Here is a 20284-nt window from a genome sequence, read left to right on the forward strand (position 1 = left end):
TGCATAAACAATAATTGCTCAGCTCCTTGAAAAGTGAAGGGGTCCACATTATCCATGATCTTATGGCGCCTGGCATAAAAAGTTTAATGAGGTTGTTGTCTTTACACGCACTCTGAGCCAGAAGTCAGGAAATCTGCACTGGTCAAGGCTGCCAGCTCTAGTGGAAAACTGAGGAGGCTGCAAAGAGTGTTCCTCTGGCTTATTATTTGTTTTCAATATTCATCTGGGATCAGGTGGGGAAAAAAATCAACAGTGCTAGTGATGTTTCAAAGCAGGACAGGCACAACCCAACTGTTGCCACAAATCAAATCAAAGTTTTCAGTTCTTCCTGTCAGGTACTTGTGTTGAACTATTAGTTGCCTATAAGCACCAGTAAAGCTAAAATTTACATTGTCAAGATGCATCTGTGTTGCATGCCAAGGGGAAATAAGTCAGAGGCTGAACTTCAAACTTGGACGTGGGGACATGAGGTATTTTTATCCCTGTATTTGCCATTGGTTTCCTTTGTGACGCCTGCAACTTCTTCCTCAAACTTTTTGGAAAGCCCCACCTAACCCATAAATTTAATCAGCACACAGGGGGATTTCAATGAACACTAAAAATGCATGTCCATATACTTACTGGTGTTCTCGAGTTTGGATCAAAGACATGCTCTTCCTGGAATGCTGTGATCATGGTGTGCCCTGCTGCTTTACAGCTGAGCAGGGTATTAGATACAGACTGCGACAAAAAGCTGTGTCCAGGTTGTCAATGTTATATTATTTTTCTGGAGAGGCGCAGTTGCTTTCCTGAGGGGAAAATGGAAGAAGCACTCCCTGCCCAAATAATCAATAGCCCAGGGGTTAGTGTATCTGTGCAACAGGTGGAAGATTCAAATACATCTCCTGCATAGATTAATGAGTTTATTGATATGTTTTTTTCCCACTGGAACTGTTTTTTTTATTATTATTATTTTATTTAAGGTGGAAATATGTAAACATATTGGCTAGAGAGAAGGTGGCTTTGAGTTTGTGAGGTGGAGGTTGAAGATCCTGCCGTGATGAATGTTAGTGCATAACGGTGTGTTGTCCAAGGAGAGTGTGAGAGTGGCTCAGTGAAGAGCCAACAGATGAACAGACTCAGGTGCTACAGGGATGTGGACCTGAGTTATTCATGCCCAAATAAATTTGCTGCCCTTCATACTGATCAGAGTGGGAAACCTTTATATACCTAAGAATTTAATCAGGTGGCATGTTAACCCACAGCTCATGCAGCCTGACACTTGATTTACCATGGCAGATGGTAAATCTGTCAGTAGTGTGTTAGTACCTGTCAGATTTCTAGACATCAATCAAAGCCCATGAACAGGCAAATAAGCATATATTGTGCATGCAATATCCAATTACTGTGTCAGTGAAGGGCATTGGAAGCACCAAGGACGTGTACATGTCCATCCGGACTACAAAGAGGCATGCTGGTCATACCATTTATAAACCTGTTCTTTGGCAGGTCTCCGAGGGGCACCTCTGAAGACACAGAGAATTGATAACCCCAAAAACTCTTCATCATTCTCAAATCTCTTCTCATCCTTGTGTAACCAGAGAAGAGACCCACATTATCTGGATCTTTACATAAAATAACTAAGGCAGCAGAAAGACAAGCTGGCATGCCCAAAGTACATGTAATGTTGGTCCTGGAACTGAATGAAAATTCTATATAAGCTGAAATTCATACAGCACTTTTCTTAAAATAAAAATCAGGTTTGGAATTAACAACAGATTTCAAAGTGGATTTCTTTCAAATTCGGATGGTATCAACAATGCATAAAATCAAACTTCACCTCAGGAACAGTATAAGCAAAAAGAGGGGACATGAAAGAGAGAAAAAAGAAAACATATGGAAGTTAAATTTAGGGTACAGGAAGTATCCCCTCATTTGTCTTTCCATTATTGCCATAACAAATTGGAATATGAGGAAATGCATGTTCTGAGTAACAATTACAACCATTTTTAATTCCTAGAAGTTCAACTTCAGCCTGCTCGAATTTTTCAGTGGAGGATAAAATAACTAGACCTTTGCTGCCTGATCTTTACATCCAATTAATATTTATGTCTACCCAAACTACAGAACATCTCAGAGTGCATCCAGAAATAGGGCCAGAGCACTGAAAGGTTATCTCATATACCGCTGTTTCAGTTCCTCCATATCCCTGAAAAGCCCTAACTTAGCATCTAGAAGTCTTCAGAGAAATTCAGAGCAACCTCTCCATCTGAACAGTGCAAGGGCAGAGACTGCTGCTCTTACAGAGCATATATCCTTGCAGCTGCCTCCAAGCTGGGACTGCAGAGGGCAAGGTTTCCAGATCCATCCTGTGTATTCCTCAAGTCTTAAGATGGAGATTTCCAGGGTTTTGTGGTCAGCATGGTAAAGAAAATCTACCTGGATTGAACCCTAGCATACTCTGCTGTGCAGGCCCAGATGTCTGGTGACAGAACCTAGGACACGGCATATCAGATCCCAAATGACAGCCTAGTCACCCGTGGGGCTGGCACTGAGCCTCTGGCTGGCAGATTCCACCTGTGGCAGGGGGGGCTCTGGCAGGCTGCAGACCCTTGCCATCCCCACGCAGTGCTGGGAAGTGGTGGCCATCTCCTCAGTGTCACTCAGCTGCTGTGGAACCTAGGATATATGTCTATGGAAGGTCTCTGGCAGTATACTCAGGGGGTAAAAGGAACATGGAAAAGGTCGTGGTAGCTTATTTTTTGGAAAGGAAAGGGGAGGGGGGGTAATGTTTTTGAGGGGGTGGACTGGGAGGATGGGAAGCCTGTGAGTCACAAATGCTCCTCTGCAGTCATATGCAGCTGAAAATGCTGGATACCTTGGCTTTTTCAGTCTCTAACTGGGACTGCAAAATAGAAATATATTGTTGTGGAAGGTGTAGTTGCAGTGGAAATCTTAGCATTTTTTCTTTGGATTTACTGTTAAATCCTCCTCTAAAGAACCCCATCTATAAAAAGCAGAAAATATTGGCTCAAATCCAGCAGGTCGCTTGAGCACACTTATTTTTCTAAGCTGATGGTGCCATTGGCTCTGATGTGGTCCCAAAATTTAATGTTAAGTATTATGTCCCAGGGCTTTGTGGGGCTGGGACCCAAATTTTCAGCATCTTACTGATTTTACCTTACTGTGCCAGGCGAAGCCCCTTCTAAACGCTTTCTTTCTGAAAATAAGTAGGAAGCAAATCTCAACTATATTACTTCTGTGAGTTTCCTTATATATGCAGGCTGTGTGCCAAATCTTCCCAAGAATTTTATCATTAAAACTTTTAAAACAATAATTAGAAGATTTTCCCGTATAGAAAAATTTAGATAAGGGAAATCAAAGTAAGCCTAGCTCTCATAAAGTCTAAAATAATTAACATCTAATTGCGGCCTGTTCCATTTTTAGATTACCATAATGTAAAAAGATGTGCTGTTTTTGAGAATGCTATCAACTTCAGAAAACATTACAAATGTAACTCCCAAGAAGAAAAAAACGACAATAAAACCTCAGCAAAAAATGTCAGAACTAGTACTATGAGTATTGAGAGAAAGGATAATAAATCTTGAAATTCTATAATATACATCTATTTTTATCTTAAGTAATAGAGATGAATATATGACTGACAACTCTTGTGATATGCTAGTATACACTGTATGACATGATTTGATTAAATTTGCATTCAGTATAGAAAAGAGGCACTTGTATTTCTACTTCATGGTAGACAGTTTGCATCATCTATGAAAGTACTATTAGTTTTACAGTACAAAAAAAAGAGAAAAGTTGTTTTATCAGTTGCATCACTGACCATTCACCTACTTTTAGTGCAAGAATTAAATGTTTATCATTGACAGTTTTTGAAGTGTTGAAACACACTAGTTTTTATTCTCTGCTTTAATTCTGTTCTTTGCCTGATACATTTTCCAGCCCATATGGAAGGGTGAATTAAAAAGTACCTTGAATACTTCTTCAACAACAGTACAAACAAGGTTTGACAGTTTTTAATTTTCTAGATGGTAGCAACAAAACCTTGGGATCTCCTACTTAATTCCCTCATTCAATAACAAAAGCAGCGTGACCAGAATATTTATCTAAACAGAAACAGCTTCTTGTTTGACTCCAATTTTTTAATCCCTCCACTTGCACTTGTCATTCAGTTGATTAGAAGTTAATCAACTCCTTAGCTGGCTAGCTAAGAACCCTTATTTGCTCTTCAGTTTCTCCCTTTTCCTTCTTGGTAGTTGTGGCTTCTCTATTATTTAGTCACAACAGATAGGTTGTCTTCTGCCTTGATACCACTGCATCCCCACTTGCAACACTGCCTTTTCAATGCATCATCCCTCTCCTGTGTGAAGGGGAAAAGCGATGTGGAGATGAGGATTCTACCACATTACTCTTAGAGTATTTTTGTAAAATTTTATAAAGGCTGACATGAACTCTCCCCTTCTCATTCCCTGTGACTGTGGCTTTCTATTTCCAGTGCACTGTGGTACCAACCATTCCGAAATCTCACATTTCTCAGTCAACCTTTCCTTACTTTTTGCATACTGTCGCTAATACATGGAAGAATATCCTTGGAGGGGGGGGAGGGGGGAGGGAAGCAAGCATATTCATTTTATGCTTCTTCCTCAAATATTCCTTTGCCTAAATGCATTGTAATAATCTTAAAAAAGCTCTGGTACCTTGAAGGCTGCCGCTTTTGCTGACCAGCATCATCTCACCGTCTCTTCCCTTGCGTGGACCTAGCTGCTGGTTTGTGTATCAGTCCTTCTCAAGTGGGTGTCATGAACCTCTGTTGCATGAGCTGAATGGAGGTTGTGAACCCTCAGCTACCAAAGGAAACAGAAGCTGCCTGCAAAAAGAAGTTTGGGAGCCACTGGTCTTAAGTTATAAATTTTGTGGACAGGCTATCCTCTGTGTACATTATCATACAGAGCAGTATCTGTGCCTATTTGCCATCTTCATTTAACTTCAGTGCTCTTTTATACGAGTGATTGTGGTCACTAATGAGGATGATTTTATAGCTGGTGTGAATAAGCAGGCATAAACCCAAGATATCTAGGCCAGAAATGACAAAATGTTCTGGTGTCAAGTACCACATGAATGCTAAAAATCACTGTGGATTCATGTTGGAACCAAGTTTGGGACCTGTGCCAATGCCTTACCACCAGCAGCCATTTCCTTAGCAGAAGCAGACCTGCCTGCACAGTCCGATGTCCCATGACCGGGAGCACGTACACAGCACTATGCAGTCCTAGTTACACAAGGAAGGGTAGGACATCCCTTTAATAAATTGTGTCCGTCAAAGAGATTGGGAGGCTATATAACATCCTTTATCTAACCAACCACTAGCAGAGGAGCTGCAGTCAAAGGAAATGGCTCATGGCTTGGATGTATCATTACATCCTGATGAGGAAATTGGGAGCAAACCAGAACGGCTCTTGATCTGCTGTGACAGAGCAAGCAGCTTGCGGTCAGTGGCTGGCCATCTCAGTTTCCTGAAGCTGTGCTGGTGGCTGCTCTCCAGCCTTGCATTAAGCATAGCTTGAACACGCAGAGGAAACAGGGGTCCACAGGGAACAACTCAGGTCTACTTAGTTCTCATAAATAATCCAGCGGAATTTTCATATACCTTTTCTTATGGGTTCAAGCAAATGTGGCAAATTTTTGTCTGAATAGTACTGATAGAAAATCCCTGAAATACCTATTGGACCTTTCACCCATTCCGGGGAGATATTTTTATCAAATGCTCTTTAATTTTGCAACAAAGGGAAAGTAGAGCTAAAATCATTCTGCACTGATGTAAAAGATAGATCTTCCTGGAAAAAAACAACACATTTTGAAGTCACTTTGATATCTTTAGTTGCTATGTATTTATCAATTTATGTGGCCAAAATTCTGTTCTGTTTGTGGCATAACTAACCCAAATTGTGTTATAGTGTGATATGAGAACAGACTTTTCCTGTTTAAAAGCTGTGGCCATTACTTTTCACATTTTTCACATTACTTTTCACACAATTTTCACATTACATCTAATCAGGCTGTTGTAAATCAAATGTCCAAATTGCTGAAAATATCCTTGATATTGTGAAATAAAGTGAAATAAATTTAGTAAGCTGACCTTCTGGGAAAGTCACTAGTAATTTTGAATTTACTCATTTCAGTTCCCCTCCTGACTTCTTGTTCCATTTTTATTCAAATATAGTATGTCTTGTCTACCTACACTGTCAATTTCAATCATAAAATTGGTTGAATCAGATATGTAAAACTGCCAAAACTACACGCAAATCTGCTATAAGACAATACTATCCTAATTAAGTTACTGCTACCTTGATATTTTCAGCAACATAGAAGATGATTACATGCTTCTTTTGCACATGGACCATATATGTAAGGGAGTTTGACGGCATTATATAGGGATTTTGACTGCATTGTATAAATAAACTAATTAGACTGGATTGACACTGAATAATCCATATCTTACACAGAAAATCACTGATACCAATAACAAATACAAATTCCAGACAGATTCAAGCATTCTTTTATTTACCCTTACTGAAAATTATGTATGGGCATGGCTCACTACATAATGATGCATTATTATAAACATAATTTTTTGGTCTACATCTTCACAGTAACATAGATGCACAGTTTAGATCTGCAGTTGCTATGACTTCACGTGCAAACACAACAAAAACATCACAACCACCTTCCCTATGAAAATGCACAGGGGCTAAAGGTGCATTTTGATAGGTTGTAAGACCTGGGCTACATCGACAGGCTATATCTAAGGACTCCAGCTTCATGTATTCTAACTGTACTATTTTTGCAACAAGTGTCTCTAAATGCTTCATCTCAGTCATGTGACTCTGCTTCCCTGTAAGTTTCCTTTACTCGCACATCCTCCAGGCTAATTACATTTTACATTTTATCTCTGACAAAAGATGCTGCGTGCCGCTTCCTTCCTACCTGGGGGTTCAGTCCAAGACCTTCCAAGGGCGCAACGTTCTTGACTCTCACCCAGAGAAGACGCTAAGCAGCACAGTTAGACTGAGGGGAAACAGGCGCCTGCTGCCAAGGGTCACAGGGCATTGCTTAGCAGGAAACAGACACTCTACATAATGATGCTTCTGCAGAATTTATTTGGCAGGTGGGGAGCCTGAGAGCCCACACTGCAGCAGTGCAACTGTAGGGACAAGTTCACTCAAACAAATGTGTACCACATCATTCACAGTCACTTATTGTGCCCTAAGTGTGCTATCCTATGTCCTGTTCTGAAAGACAGAAGAAAGGAGATGCACTTTGAAATCTGGTCTCTGCCAAATGTGGTCTGGAGACTGCATTGCAACCTCGCTCTATTTCTCTTCCTTCATACATTTTGTTTGAAGTGGTCTTTGCAGAAGGAACAGTGAGTTCCATTTTTTATGCAGGTTGGTTACAGGACATGCATTAATAATAAATCAATACCTGGGTGAGTCGGATTGGCATGACTCAGAAGAACGTGAATATCCTGGTCTCATTTATTTCTCAGAACCCCTATTTGCTGTGTATCTTACACATAAATACCTTCTGACAGTGACATAAGTGGCAGGCTGAGATCTGACATCCATCTGAAAGCAGGCTTTTGATACCTAAGTACCTCTCTTACCGGCTCATGCCATGAGAATGTGGTGATCTGGTCTCCTGAGATTGTGAAGTGCTTGCTTGATTCATGAATAGCAAAAGGGACAGAATTGCACTGAACTCATCCCAGGGGAATTCCCAATTTCATTTTCTTTTCCTTCACCCACTTTCTTCTGCAATGGGAACTGGCACCTTTTTGAAGATACTCCATCAAAGAAACCACCCTTCTGAGAATTAGAACAAGTGGAGTATTAAACCCCTCTTTCAACTCAACTGCTCCCCGCTACTAGCACCTGTCAATGGAGAGTCTAGACCAACTCCTGCTGAAAAATTATTCCCTTTGCTGCTCTCCAGGCAGTCGCCATTGAAGTGTTAAAGTGGCTGTTGGAGATGAAAACCTTCAGAAACGGGAGTTTCATGAAATACATAGAACCACATTAAAAGGAAAAGTTAAGAAAACATTAAAACTTTAAGCCATGAGATGCCACACAGAGAAGTAGTTTGCTCAGCCCTCACATTGTTCCCTTGGTACACACATCATGAGATAAGGCATAGTCCAGGATTCAGAAAAATAGTATACCTTCTTTGTAGCTTCCCCCAGTTATCAAGATTTAAGGACTTCTTTCATCTCTTACAGGAAGTTTTTGAAGTCCACAAGTGCTTTGTCTGCTCAAACATCTCCTTTTAAGGCTAAAAGGAAGGCTAATGATGAAAAGCCATTATTAGAAAAAACCTAAAGCAGGCAGCACACTTGGATGCGACACACAGCCCATATCATTGGTAGAATATATCACTGAGGAGAAAAACAGAAATAAAAGCTGCCCTGTAAAGTAAAACAATATGCTGCTTGCCAGCTTCTGCCACTTAAGAGTCGTAAGCCATAAAGTGGTCATTGTTTAGTAGCGGACAGTCACGTTTCATCCTTAGCTAGTAGAAACTAGGATAAATCCATGGAGTTCAAAAGAACTAAACTGATTTGGACTGGCTTAAAATCTGTCTTGTTATTTTCTTTTTTGTCTGAAAAAAAGTAACTGGCTGAAGGAAGGTAGTTGATTTTTAACAAAATTACCGTAAGTGAATAACAAAATCCTGGTTAACATCTTTATAAAACCACTCTGAAAAGTCCATTTCTCATAGAGTTGTTTAAGGTTTTTCAGATCTTTGCTTTCTAATTTCATTAGTGTTACAATGCAGCATTAGCTATGATGTTAGTTGCTGTCAGTGAATAGATCATGTCCTTTTTAAAATATATTTAGACATTTGACATAATTTTTCAGAAACCAATGCTGCATCCTAAAAATTAAAATTTCTATTTCATAGGTTTTGTTTTGTGTCAATGTAACAGGAAAGATTAAAAGAAAAAGAAAAAAAAAAAGCAAGATTGACCTTTAATAGAAACTAGAAGCCTAAGGAGTTATTTCCATGCTATCAGATGTTATTATCATGTCTGGAAAATTTAGGATTCTAGGGTGGGAAATGCTGCAGATGATAATTAGAATCAATGCTGTATTTTACGATACCTCAGGGCTAGTGCAAGTTGCCAGAAAATCATCACTGGGCAGACACTTATCTTCTGCCACATTTCAGGATCTCAGCAGTCACATTTAAAAACTGGCACAGCAAACTGGACAGAAGTAGAGCTACTCCATAATGCCCAGCCAAAAAGACTATATTATTTCGGAAGGACCTTTTTTAGTGATGAGAAAGAAACAGTTATTGTGCTAAATAAGCAATCACTAATGAATTTCCAGAACTAGGATGAGCTTATGATTCAGAAGATTTGCACACCATCACTGCACACATATTGTATGATTTCATATATGGGACGAGAGAAGAATGACCATAATTTTCCCTGATCTAGCCTATATGATATGATGTTAAATTTGTCTTCCTTATCACTGCCTAGAGCCTGATAACTTGCACTTCAGTGACATATACCTTGTACATGTTAAAACAGATGCCAGAAAAACAGTCTGTGCTTGAAGATAACAAGAAATGGAGCATTTATCACTTCACTTTAAATGTTGCTCCAGTGATTGAACATTCTCACTGTGTAAAGGGTGAGTTCAATGTTTAAACTTCAGTTTACATGAGTTCACTTCAGAGCCACTAGTTCCTTCTTTGCTGTTCTACTGCCTGTGTTGGTTGTTGGTGCAGCACTGGCATGGGTTTGCCTAGAGGCTTTGTGGAACTGCCATTACATCTAGATAGAGCCACAGTTGATCTGACCTGGTGTTGAAGACAACATTGCTTTAAGTGAAGGTAGGACTAGATGGGCTCCAAGGTTCCTTGCAACCAACATGTCTGTGATTAAGAAGTATTCAGCATCCTGTAGGTCATTACAAGGAAAGAAAACTTACACAGCAGATAAATTTCAGTGTCTTTCTCCTCTGACTAAAATTTTCAGCCTTACTCTGATGCCTCCTCAAACAGATCTTGCCAGTAGCTCAAACTGAGACCTAGCTGCTGATTTCATAGGCACTGTGGACAATTCTATCCTTTTAAAATCACGACATACAGCTTTTTCCTCTCCCCATCCCAAAACTGAAGTATTCATTGACACATTTCCTAAAACTGATAGATTATTTTTATGGGGCACCTCTACTTAACATCTCTTGTATCAATCTTATGCAAAAAATTGTGTTTCCTTGTTTCAGACAGTACATTATCCCATTGAAAATATTAATCAGGAGATACTACTGCAAAAATGTATTAGCCTGTCACACTGGTCATTCCAACTCTTCTTTTGTCCCCTTTCCCAGCTTTGTCTTTTCCTTCAAACATTTCCCTTTATCTGAGCTATATGGTCTTTTGTGTTTAGTTTATAAGCTCCTGTAGCACTCATCTTGCTGGTCACTGGTACTATAAAATACAGCGTGTGGTGCGTGCTTAGTATTTCTGGTATTGTTATACACATAATAATAAAGTGCTGAAGAATGGAAAGGTTGAATTTGTGTCATGAATATAGCCTTGATTGACAAGTATTCAAGGCATTATTTTTTTTGGGGGTAGAGAAACTTTGACTTCCAGATTTGGAAAAGCCTTTTTCATCAGATCCTGACACAGAAATCAAGAAGAAAAGAAATATTTCTGAAGTAACCATTATAGGTAACAAACTCATTGTACGTAGGACATTTCAGAACTAGTCAAAAAATATTTTTATTACACAACAAAGAAACTTGCAGCTATTGAGATTTCTCGTCATGTCTAAGAGAAGCACTGCAATCGCTTGGAAATAATTGACTAAAAAGAAAGTGACAGAATGAAAGCTTTTTAAACAATAACTTGCGGAATGGTGAGAAGGGGTAAAGGAGATGACGTGGAGTGAAATCACCCTTGAAACCCCCTGGGAGCAGCACACAGAGTCAGAGCGAAGCCCAGGTCACCAACAGCAGGAGCCTGCCATGAAACTGGTCAGCAGTGGTTGTTCTGCCAGGCCTTGGGGTGAGAGGGGGCTTGTAAACATTTCAGCTCAAGTCCTCATTCCACCAAAAAGGATGGAAATACTGTCACTGCTTCAGATGCAGCAATAATTCTGCTACACAATATAGAGCACTTAAATTTACATTTTAAATATCTGAATATCTGATATTCTATTTGGAAAAGTGCTCCCAATTTTAAAACTTGGGAAACTAATTAAGATATTGAGAAACAGATTGAAAAGGTGAGACAAGAGGGAAGGAGTTGCTCTGAAGACTCATTTGGGTCAGTGGTAAGTGGTGTAATTCTGACGTGGAGGAGTTTTTCATTTGGAGACACTCAAAAAACTTTAGAAAAGTGTAACCTTTAGAAAGCCTATGTTTGCATTTCAGAAGTTACATCAAACCCAGTTTCTAGGCAAGCTGTGCCACTTTTCATCTAGATTTATGGGAGGAAAGCAATGGAGCAACATTATTCATGGGGTTCCTTAGCAGAATCTACACTTTCTTGAGAAAACCCAGCTGACCAAGTTCAGTCCTGATTACTGATGTATCCACTAAGGTATATTGAACCTACGATGACATACTGTATCCTAATTTTTTTTTATTGTAGTTTTCTTTCCTTTATTAGCAACATCCCGCTCTTTTGTTTTCCTTCTCAGTACAGCAGTAGGAAAAGCATTTGAATTATTTAGAGTCTTGGTCCCTTCGAAAACTAAGGTCATGAGGACAACCTGCCTATCCTGACTCTCCTCCTATAACTTCAGAACCCTCTAGCCAGTTTTAAACAAATTTAAAATTTACTGAGACTGTGGGAGTCTCAGTGGAAGATCCTACAGATACCATGAGAAGTAAACATGGAGTATAAGGGATATGCTGCTAGAAAAGTATCAAGCATGAGCTCAGCTGTCAGTAGATAACAAAGATATTCACAGGCCAAAGCTACTGGAAGCCAGAAAAATCACAACACAACTTGTTTAGCTGTTTCTGTCTGGTACTTTTCTTCTCTGGGAAGAAGGGAGAAAAATGAGGAAGTGCTGAATGTGGGGTAAGGGACTGGAGGAAACAAGGACCACTCTAATAGCAGCAGTTACCAAGACTGAATAATTTTGAAATCTGAAGTAATGACTAATATATTTTCATTTTTTATACTTCTGACCAAAGAAAAGGCAAACTGTATTTTCAGTTGTTCATGTTTATATTTGCATGACCATTACATTAATGGACCTTAGAACTGATGGTATGGTTCAAGAGAGAAAAACCAAGCATTTTCTGCTGTGGTGGTTCCTTTGTACAGGTAAGAGTCAATTTTGCATTTTACGTTGAAGCTAGCTGTAGCCCACATACTGTTTAATCAACAGTCATGTCATGATCGAGGGGGAAAAAAAGCAATGCAATCATTGTGCTTCATAGTATGAATAGCATTTGATGACACATTGCAGAAACAGCCAGAAATAACATGAAAAAGGATGTTTCACAGAACAGATTGCATCATGAGCTCAAGCTACCAAGCCTAGGAGGCTGCAGTTCAACCCTTACCCATCTGCCTATGTTCCCTACATAAATCATGTGGTTTTACCCTTTCTATTTCTCTGCTTGGAAGATATCAAGACAGCTAAAGGCAAGTAGGTGTAAGTCTCTTGGCATCTGCCACTCTCAACAGCAACATGAGTATATGCTAGGGGCAGACCCTTGGCAGGGAGAGATGGTGCTCAAGTTGTGAAATTCTGCTGGGAGACACACTGCTGAAAAGCTCAGCACCTCCTCTGTTTGCCCCACTGCACCCAAGCAGTAGACTCAATTGGTTTTCTTTTTAAAAGTTAAGTGTTTTATCGGGTTTTTTTCTGTTCTTCCTTGAACTGTGTTGGGGGCGGAGTGGAGTGGGGTGTTGTGTGTGGCTTTTTAATCTCACTCTTTTTATGTGCTTTAAATGGCATAACACATAATATTGGTATTTTTTGAGCATTTTTTTCTTCTCTTCATTCAGTGTCACATGTTTTGTATGAAATGTCCACGTGATGGCTGAATAGAAGTCAGTCTGGAAAATCACCAATAATAGAAGTGTAGTCACAATTAGGTCATATAAAGGGAATAAAGTAAGACTCAACTGAAGAAGTGATTTGCCATAGCTGCAGGTAAACACTGTGGTGGGTATATTTTGGCTGGAAACCAGGTGCCCACCAAACTGCTCTATGATTCCCCTCCTGAACAGAAGGGGAGGGTGGGGGTGGGGATGGACAAGAGGAGAAATTAAGATGAAGAAATCCTTATGGGTCAAGATAAAGGCAGTTTAATGAAACAATAGCAAAGGTCATGCGTGTGGAAGTGAAGGAAAACAAATGATGTTATTCTCTGCTTCCCATCAGCAGGTGATGTTTGGCTACTTCTCAGGAAGCAGGGCTTTGGTACGTGTAGTGTTTCTCTGGATTAATAATGTCGTAAATAATGAATGCCCCCACTCCTTCCTCCTTTCTCTTAGCTTTTATGTCTGAGCAGATGCCCTATAGTATGGAATATCCCATTGGTCACTTTGGGTCTGCTGTCATGGCTATGTCCCCTCTCAAGATCCTGCCCACCCCCAGCCTACTAGTGAGAAGTGAAGGAGGTGTCGTGGTTTAACCCCGGCCAGCAGCCTAGCACCACGCAGCCGCTCGCTTACTCCCCCTCACCCAGAGGGGTGGCGAGGAGAATTGGAAGGGAATGTAAAACTCGAGGGTTGAGATAAGAACAATTCAATAGGTAAAGCAAAAGCCGCCCATGCGAGCAAAGCAAAACAAGGAATTCACTCACCACTTCCCACGGGCAGGCAGGGGTTCGGCCATCCCCAGGGAAGGAGGGTTCCATCACGCATAACTGTTACTTGAGAAGGTAAAAGCCATAATGCCAGATGTCCCCCCTTCCTTCTTCTTCCCCCAGTTTATATACTCAGCATGATGTCGTATGGTATGGAATAGCCATTTGGCCAGTTTGGGTCACCTGTCCTGGCTGTGTCCCCTCCCAGTTTCCTGTGCCCCTCCAGCCCTCTCACTGGCAGGGCCCAAGAAACTGAAAAGTCCTTGACTCAGGATAAAAACTACCCAGCAACAACTGAAAACACGAGTGCATTATCAACATTGTTCTCATATCATAGCCAAAACACAGCACTGTACTAGCTACTAAGAAAACTAACTCTATCCCAGCTGAAACCAGGATGGGAAGGAAGGTTGGAGGGACAGCCTTGATGCTGTGTGAGTGCTGCTCAGCGGTAGCCAAAACCCTGGTGTGTTATCACCGTCTTTCTGGCTACCTGTGCAAGCACATCACTATGAAGGTTGCTATGGTGCTCAGCCAGACCCCATATGAATACATAAGACAAGTTACAAGCTCAGTTTGTAGCAGAGGATATTCAATAATTTAAGTTATTCTGCATCCCAGTAGCACTGTGTAATTTCTTGTTCCGTATTTGGAAACACCAGTCATGTTGGCAGCTATTGGCACCTGAAGGTGTAATAGTGAGTATGGTAGAAGATAAAATTTTCATTTTACTGTTAAATCACAAGTAATTTTGTGCCACTAATATACACCTACTTAAGTATTTGCAGCAATGATCAATTTTATAGAAAATTATACATGAGATAACTCTGGGTAATACAACAGCTGCTTTGGTTTGGTCATTGGAACTCCACAAGCTAAAAGAAAAGGACCTGGTGGTCTTGGTGGACATGAAGGTGAACTGACTGCACAATGTGTATTTGGGAAAAGACAACCAGCAGCATCCTGGGCTGCATTAGGAAGGGTGTTGAAAGTTTAGGAAGGAGATCCTTCTCCTGTACTCAGCATTGGTGAGACACACCCGGAGTGCTGTGTCCAGTTCTGGGCTCACCAGTACAAACTCTTGTACAGTCCAGTGGAGTATCATGAAAAAGATTAAGGGCTTGGAGCTTGGAGTACAGGGACACTGACAGAAAGGGACATACAGACACAGAGATCTAGGACTGTTTGGCTTGGAGAAGAGGAGGTGATCTTATCCCTGTGTATAAATGCCTAGTAGGATTGGAGAGAGGAAGCAACAAAGAGAGAGTGAGGCCCTTCTCAGGGGTACCAGTGACAGGACAGGAGCACCAAACACAAAGTCAAATAAGTGAACATCCACGTAGACAAAAGTTGGTGGCCAAGTACTGTAACAGATGTCACATGGGTGTTTAGTCTCCATTCTTGGAAATAGAATCTGACTGGGTGTGGAGCCAATCAACATGATTTAATTGATCCTGCTTTGAGCAGTGTGGTGGGACTACAGAATCTCCAGAGGTCCCTTCCAGTCTCAACTGTTTTGTGATGCTGTGATTCATACATTTCCCTGTATTCCTTAGGGAACAGACCCTCTATAACAAGCTCACCTATTTGGGTGTTAGGACTTAAACTGGGTCATATATTTTGAATAGAAATTTTGTTCATTGTATGTATTCAACTTAATCTTGATTTAAAAGGAAAGAACTCTTTGGATTCAAATAACTGGTACAACTTTCCTTGGAAAACTTACTACAGGATGAACTACACTAGAAGAGTCTGATGTCTTGCCTCCATTCTCCCTGTTGACCTGATTAATTAAAGCACAGACACAGGAGACCATAAGCCTGTAAAGCAATGCCATGACTTCCCAAGACAGCTTGTAACATGATTCAAAAATCAGTATAGCCTGATGTCCTGGTTTCAGCTGGGATGGAGTTAATTATCTTATTAGGAACTAGTACAATGCTGTGTTTTGGCTTTGATGTGAGAACAATGTTGATAGCACATCAATGTTTTCAGTTGTTGATGGGTGATGTTTATACCACGTGAAAGACTTTTCAGTTCCTCGGGCCTTGTCAGTGAAAAGGCTGGAGGGGCACAAGGAATGGGGAGGGGACACAGCCAGGTCGGCTGACCTCAACTAGCCAAAGGGGTATCCCATACCATGGGGCGTCACGCCTGGTATATATACTGGGGGGGCTGGCCGGGGTGGGCAGGTCATTGCTCAGGGACTGGCCAGGCATTGGTCGGTAGGCAGTGAGCAGCTGCACTGTGCACCAAGTGCTCCTTCCTTTCCCCCTGGATTTTATTCTTTCCTTTGCCCTTTTTCATTATAACTGTTACTGTCATCATTGCTATTATTGTTTCATTTTTATTCTGTTTCAATTAGTAAATTGTTCTTACCATAATCCTCGAGTTTTACATTCCTTTCCAACTCTCCTTTCCATCCTCAGGGTGAGAGGAGTGAGCGAGCAAGCAGCTGTGTGGGGCTTCATTACCAGCCGGGGGTAAACCACGACACCTGATATTGATAAAGATCTGGACTACTTACCAAATTAGCAGGTCTTAATAGGGCTCCAAGAAACAAAAAGCAACCTAGACTACATTTTCTATCAGTTTAATGTATCACAAAGTATTTTGTGGAAACAGATGTGCCATAACTCTTTCCATTTCTATCCCCAGGAATTCCTTGAGCAATCAAGAGTGAGGACTCCAGCCCAGTGGGCCAATTTCTGTTTATTACCTCCAGAACATTATTGACAGCCACGTTTCCTTTACATCTCAATAGCTTTCAAGAGGGGAAGACTCCTCTGTACTGCTGAAAGTCTGTCTTTTCTCTGCTTTTATAACTTCTCCAAATAAACATCAAATGGATCCTGTAGTACATTCTTGAATATATTTAAGGAGCTAAGATAATTAACCCTGTTTTATAGATTCAGCTTTTCTGTATTCTGAAACTGAAAGTGCAAATCAGAAGAGTCAGCTTATGAGGAACATACAGTTTAATATCACAACAGTAGACGTAAGTGGTTAGAGATGCCTGCTTGTGTAAGTGGTTTGATATGGAGTATTTTGCACTTGCACTGTAATGCAAATCCTGATTCTTCTCTCTCCTTCCTCCATTTTGTCTAATAAACTAACCTAACAACATAACTTAAGCTCAGATATGAGCATGTTTGTGGCCACAAAATCATCACTGGAAAGAACATCAAAGCATGAGATTGAAGACTGTTGCCAGAATGGTGTGACCCCTCTGTACCAGCAAGTTTGGTGGCCATGCATTTTCTTCTAGAAACAGGGAAATACCACAAGTGTTGTTTCTACATTTCTTCCCTTTCTCATAGAGGAGAGGCAGCTTTGTTTAATACAGAATCTGGTTTCATCACAGGCTCTCAGTAGGAGGTACTGAAAGAAAGCACAGTAGATGAGCCATAACATACCTATGCCTCCTTGCAGATTTGAAATGACAGCCTGGTATACTTCCTAAAGCAAAATGCAGCTACTTAACATTCTTGTAAGTCATCTCACAATTACCATGATCCACAAAAGGACACAGCCCCAGGTTAGCATTCAGGAAAATCTTGTCACAGGCAGCTGAAGATTCTCAAGAATTTAATTAGAAGAAGGCATAAATTAAAAAGATGGGAAGAAATAACTATCAAGAGATATATTGAGCTAGAAATTCTTCCAAAAGATGATGAAAGAAATCCAGCAGAAAAAAATAAACAAGGAACTTGTGATACTGACACTGCCTTCCTTCCTGGGTGACGAAAGGAACTGCAGTACACCAAGCTTCTTACAGTAATGACCAAAGAGAAGAAAAAAATAAAAGTTCGAGACCTTTTCCTATCAAAATAGTTTGATTATTCATTCAATATTAACTCACCGAATCAAAGTGAATTAAGTTTTGATTTTCTTTCCCAGGCTTCCTGATTAGCCTGTCTCCCATGACTAGCCATGGCTAGTTACTCCTGTGTTGCACTAGAGCAGATCAAAGAGGTAAAGTAGCCTAGCGCATCACATGGGATGTAATCCACCCAGAAAACTCTGTCCTCAAGGAATTTGCACATCTGTGAATCTGCAGGCAGAGAACAGGAAGCTCAAGGAAGTAAGTGGTGAATTAATGCCCTCTGCATAGCAGCTGGCACACATTCCCAGATCAGGTTTGCATAATACTAGAGCTGTAGGGTCTCAGTATTTAAAACAAGGCTTCTCTGAAAAATCAAACTAAGTTGACTCAGGTCAGCCAAATGGTATGCTTCACCAGCACACAGATGTGGGCTCCCAACAGCAGAGGCATGAGTACAGGCTGCTTCACTGAGACCAGAGGTTCACAAGAAATTGACCAAGTCCCAGGGAGACTCTGACGCTGCACAACTAATTCAGATGTACTGCGTGACACGGCTTTGTTGACACCATACACAGACTAGTCAACCTGGCCCCAGGAAGCCCATATGCCTGCCTATAGGTAGCTCCAATATTATTACACAGAATGATTTGTACACACCAAACAACCATTGAGGAAGGGGTGTGAATACAGCTAAACTCAGTTCTGAGGAGAAAGGCTGAAAAGGCTGAAGCTGTCTCTGGTAATATTATAAAATTAAGTTTTATGTTTCGTTTATGTGGACCTTTCATTCACAATTTAAGTATATCTAATATATTGTTTAAGAGATGTAATTATAAAAGTTAAGTTATGATCCTGTTATGAGATATTCTGAGAAATTGCATAAAAATTTTGTTCAGTACCTTAACAGATTTGAGGTAACAGTGAATAAGGGAGCTTGCAAATATGTAACCCAGGTGTCATTCCACTGCTGGGATGGGTTTAGGGTACATTTCCTAAAACCTGACTAACAGTGTTTCAGAAAAATATGTGGAACTCTAATTAAATCTTAAGAAAGAAAAATTTAGAGGAAAAAATAAACAGAAAAGTGAAAGTAGCATGGAGAAGCATTGGTAGGAAAGAGACAATAAGCACTGGGGTGGACAAAAATAATTGAAAGAAATAATAAGAGTTACAGTAGACTATGATAATATAAATAATGTACTCCCTTGTCCATCAGACACTGTCAGGGCAATAAAACTCAGCAAAATGAAATTTCATGCTGAGCAATGTATGCACTTAAGAATCTATTGATCTATCATTAAAAAATTTATCCCACTTACCCATTTTGACTGTAGTCTATTTACATGGCCCTAAAGGCGTTCATAAAATGCTCCTCTACTTGGCGCAGTGTTCATCTTATGCAAGCAACAAGCCATCCCATCAGTTGCATTGGTTCCACTGCTGACTTAATTTGCTCAGTACTGATAGCTGAGATGTAATTAGGTTGTGCTGGAATTTTCTAGAGAGATCAAAATTGAAGAGTTTTCTAATTTCTAAACAAAACATTTATGTATCTAATATAAAGTAATGAGAGGTAACAGGCATTAATCACCTCCTGTCTATAGGTCTTACACATATTAATGAAATAAGTTGTTAATTCTAGAACAAAGATAGATGTCACAAGGAACATTTTGATACAAAAGACTGTAATAAGACAAGATAGTCTCTCGATCTGGGAGAGGAAGGTAATACTCAAAGACTTTCCACGTAAGTGATGCAGCATAACAAAGGCTGAAGCCAAGGGACACAATGCACAGTTTGCCCAAGATAAATGAAACGCATGCCAGATGGTTTAGGAACCTATCTGAAGTGATGAAAGACTTTCCACCAAAGAAGCTATGAATAGCACTGGAAGAACAAAGAGAGGGTAGCACAGGACCACCTTGCATTTCACTTTTCCTTAACATAAAATCTGGACAATATCACAATTCTGGATACGCAATCTATTTCCCTATTTGCCTATAGACAGCCACCTGAAGATGTTGTTTTCTACCCCTCCAAGTAGTCTTTGGTTCTGTTTTTATTTAGTTTTATTTATATGCTAATGACACAAGCCATGTATCAGACATGGATTGTGCATTGTCTCACTTGCATAATCCTTGGTTGTTCTAGGAACAGAATAAGAATAGACTTTATTCACTTCAGACAGAAAAACCCAAGATAGTAATTTATGTGAAGGTACAAAAACCCTGTGAGAAGTTGAAACACCAGTACAATTTATGTAATTATTTATTTTGCCAAAAAAGTTAAGAGTTTTGGGATACATCAGGACATGATTGCTCTAAACGGACATTAATATCTCTGTTTGCACCAAGTTTTTTCTTCAGAGACCAGACCAGTCATCCATAATTTACAAGACAGGTCACCAAAAATATTTCTAATTTGGAGCATGCTGAGAGACCACTTTCTTGGCTGGTTCAAGCAGCTTCTACCTAAGACAAAAAAACAACCAAGGATGCATGCAATGTTGATACACCTGCATGCTACCAACTCCCAGGACTTTCTGCTTCTGTGTAAAGCTCCCAGATATGGGTCCTGATCAGTTGCAAAAAATAATGTGGTGACA

The 20284-nt window shown here is 40.2% G+C and overlaps 1 long non-coding RNA gene across 1 annotated transcript in view; it reads right to left on the minus strand.

Moving 5' to 3' along the window:
* Positions 1–948: 948 nt before the first annotated feature.
* LOC308056962 overlaps positions 949–20284 on the minus strand; it is a 46600-nt gene continuing 27264 nt past the window's right edge. The window contains exon 2 of the long non-coding RNA XR_013925044.1: positions 949–19177. This is a non-coding gene — a long non-coding RNA (uncharacterized lncRNA). The remainder of the gene's footprint in view (positions 19178–20284) is intronic.

This window comes from Falco punctatus (assembly GCF_963210335.1).
Source record: "Falco punctatus genome assembly, chromosome: Z".
NCBI classification, from domain to species: Eukaryota; Metazoa; Chordata; class Aves; order Falconiformes; family Falconidae; genus Falco; species Falco punctatus.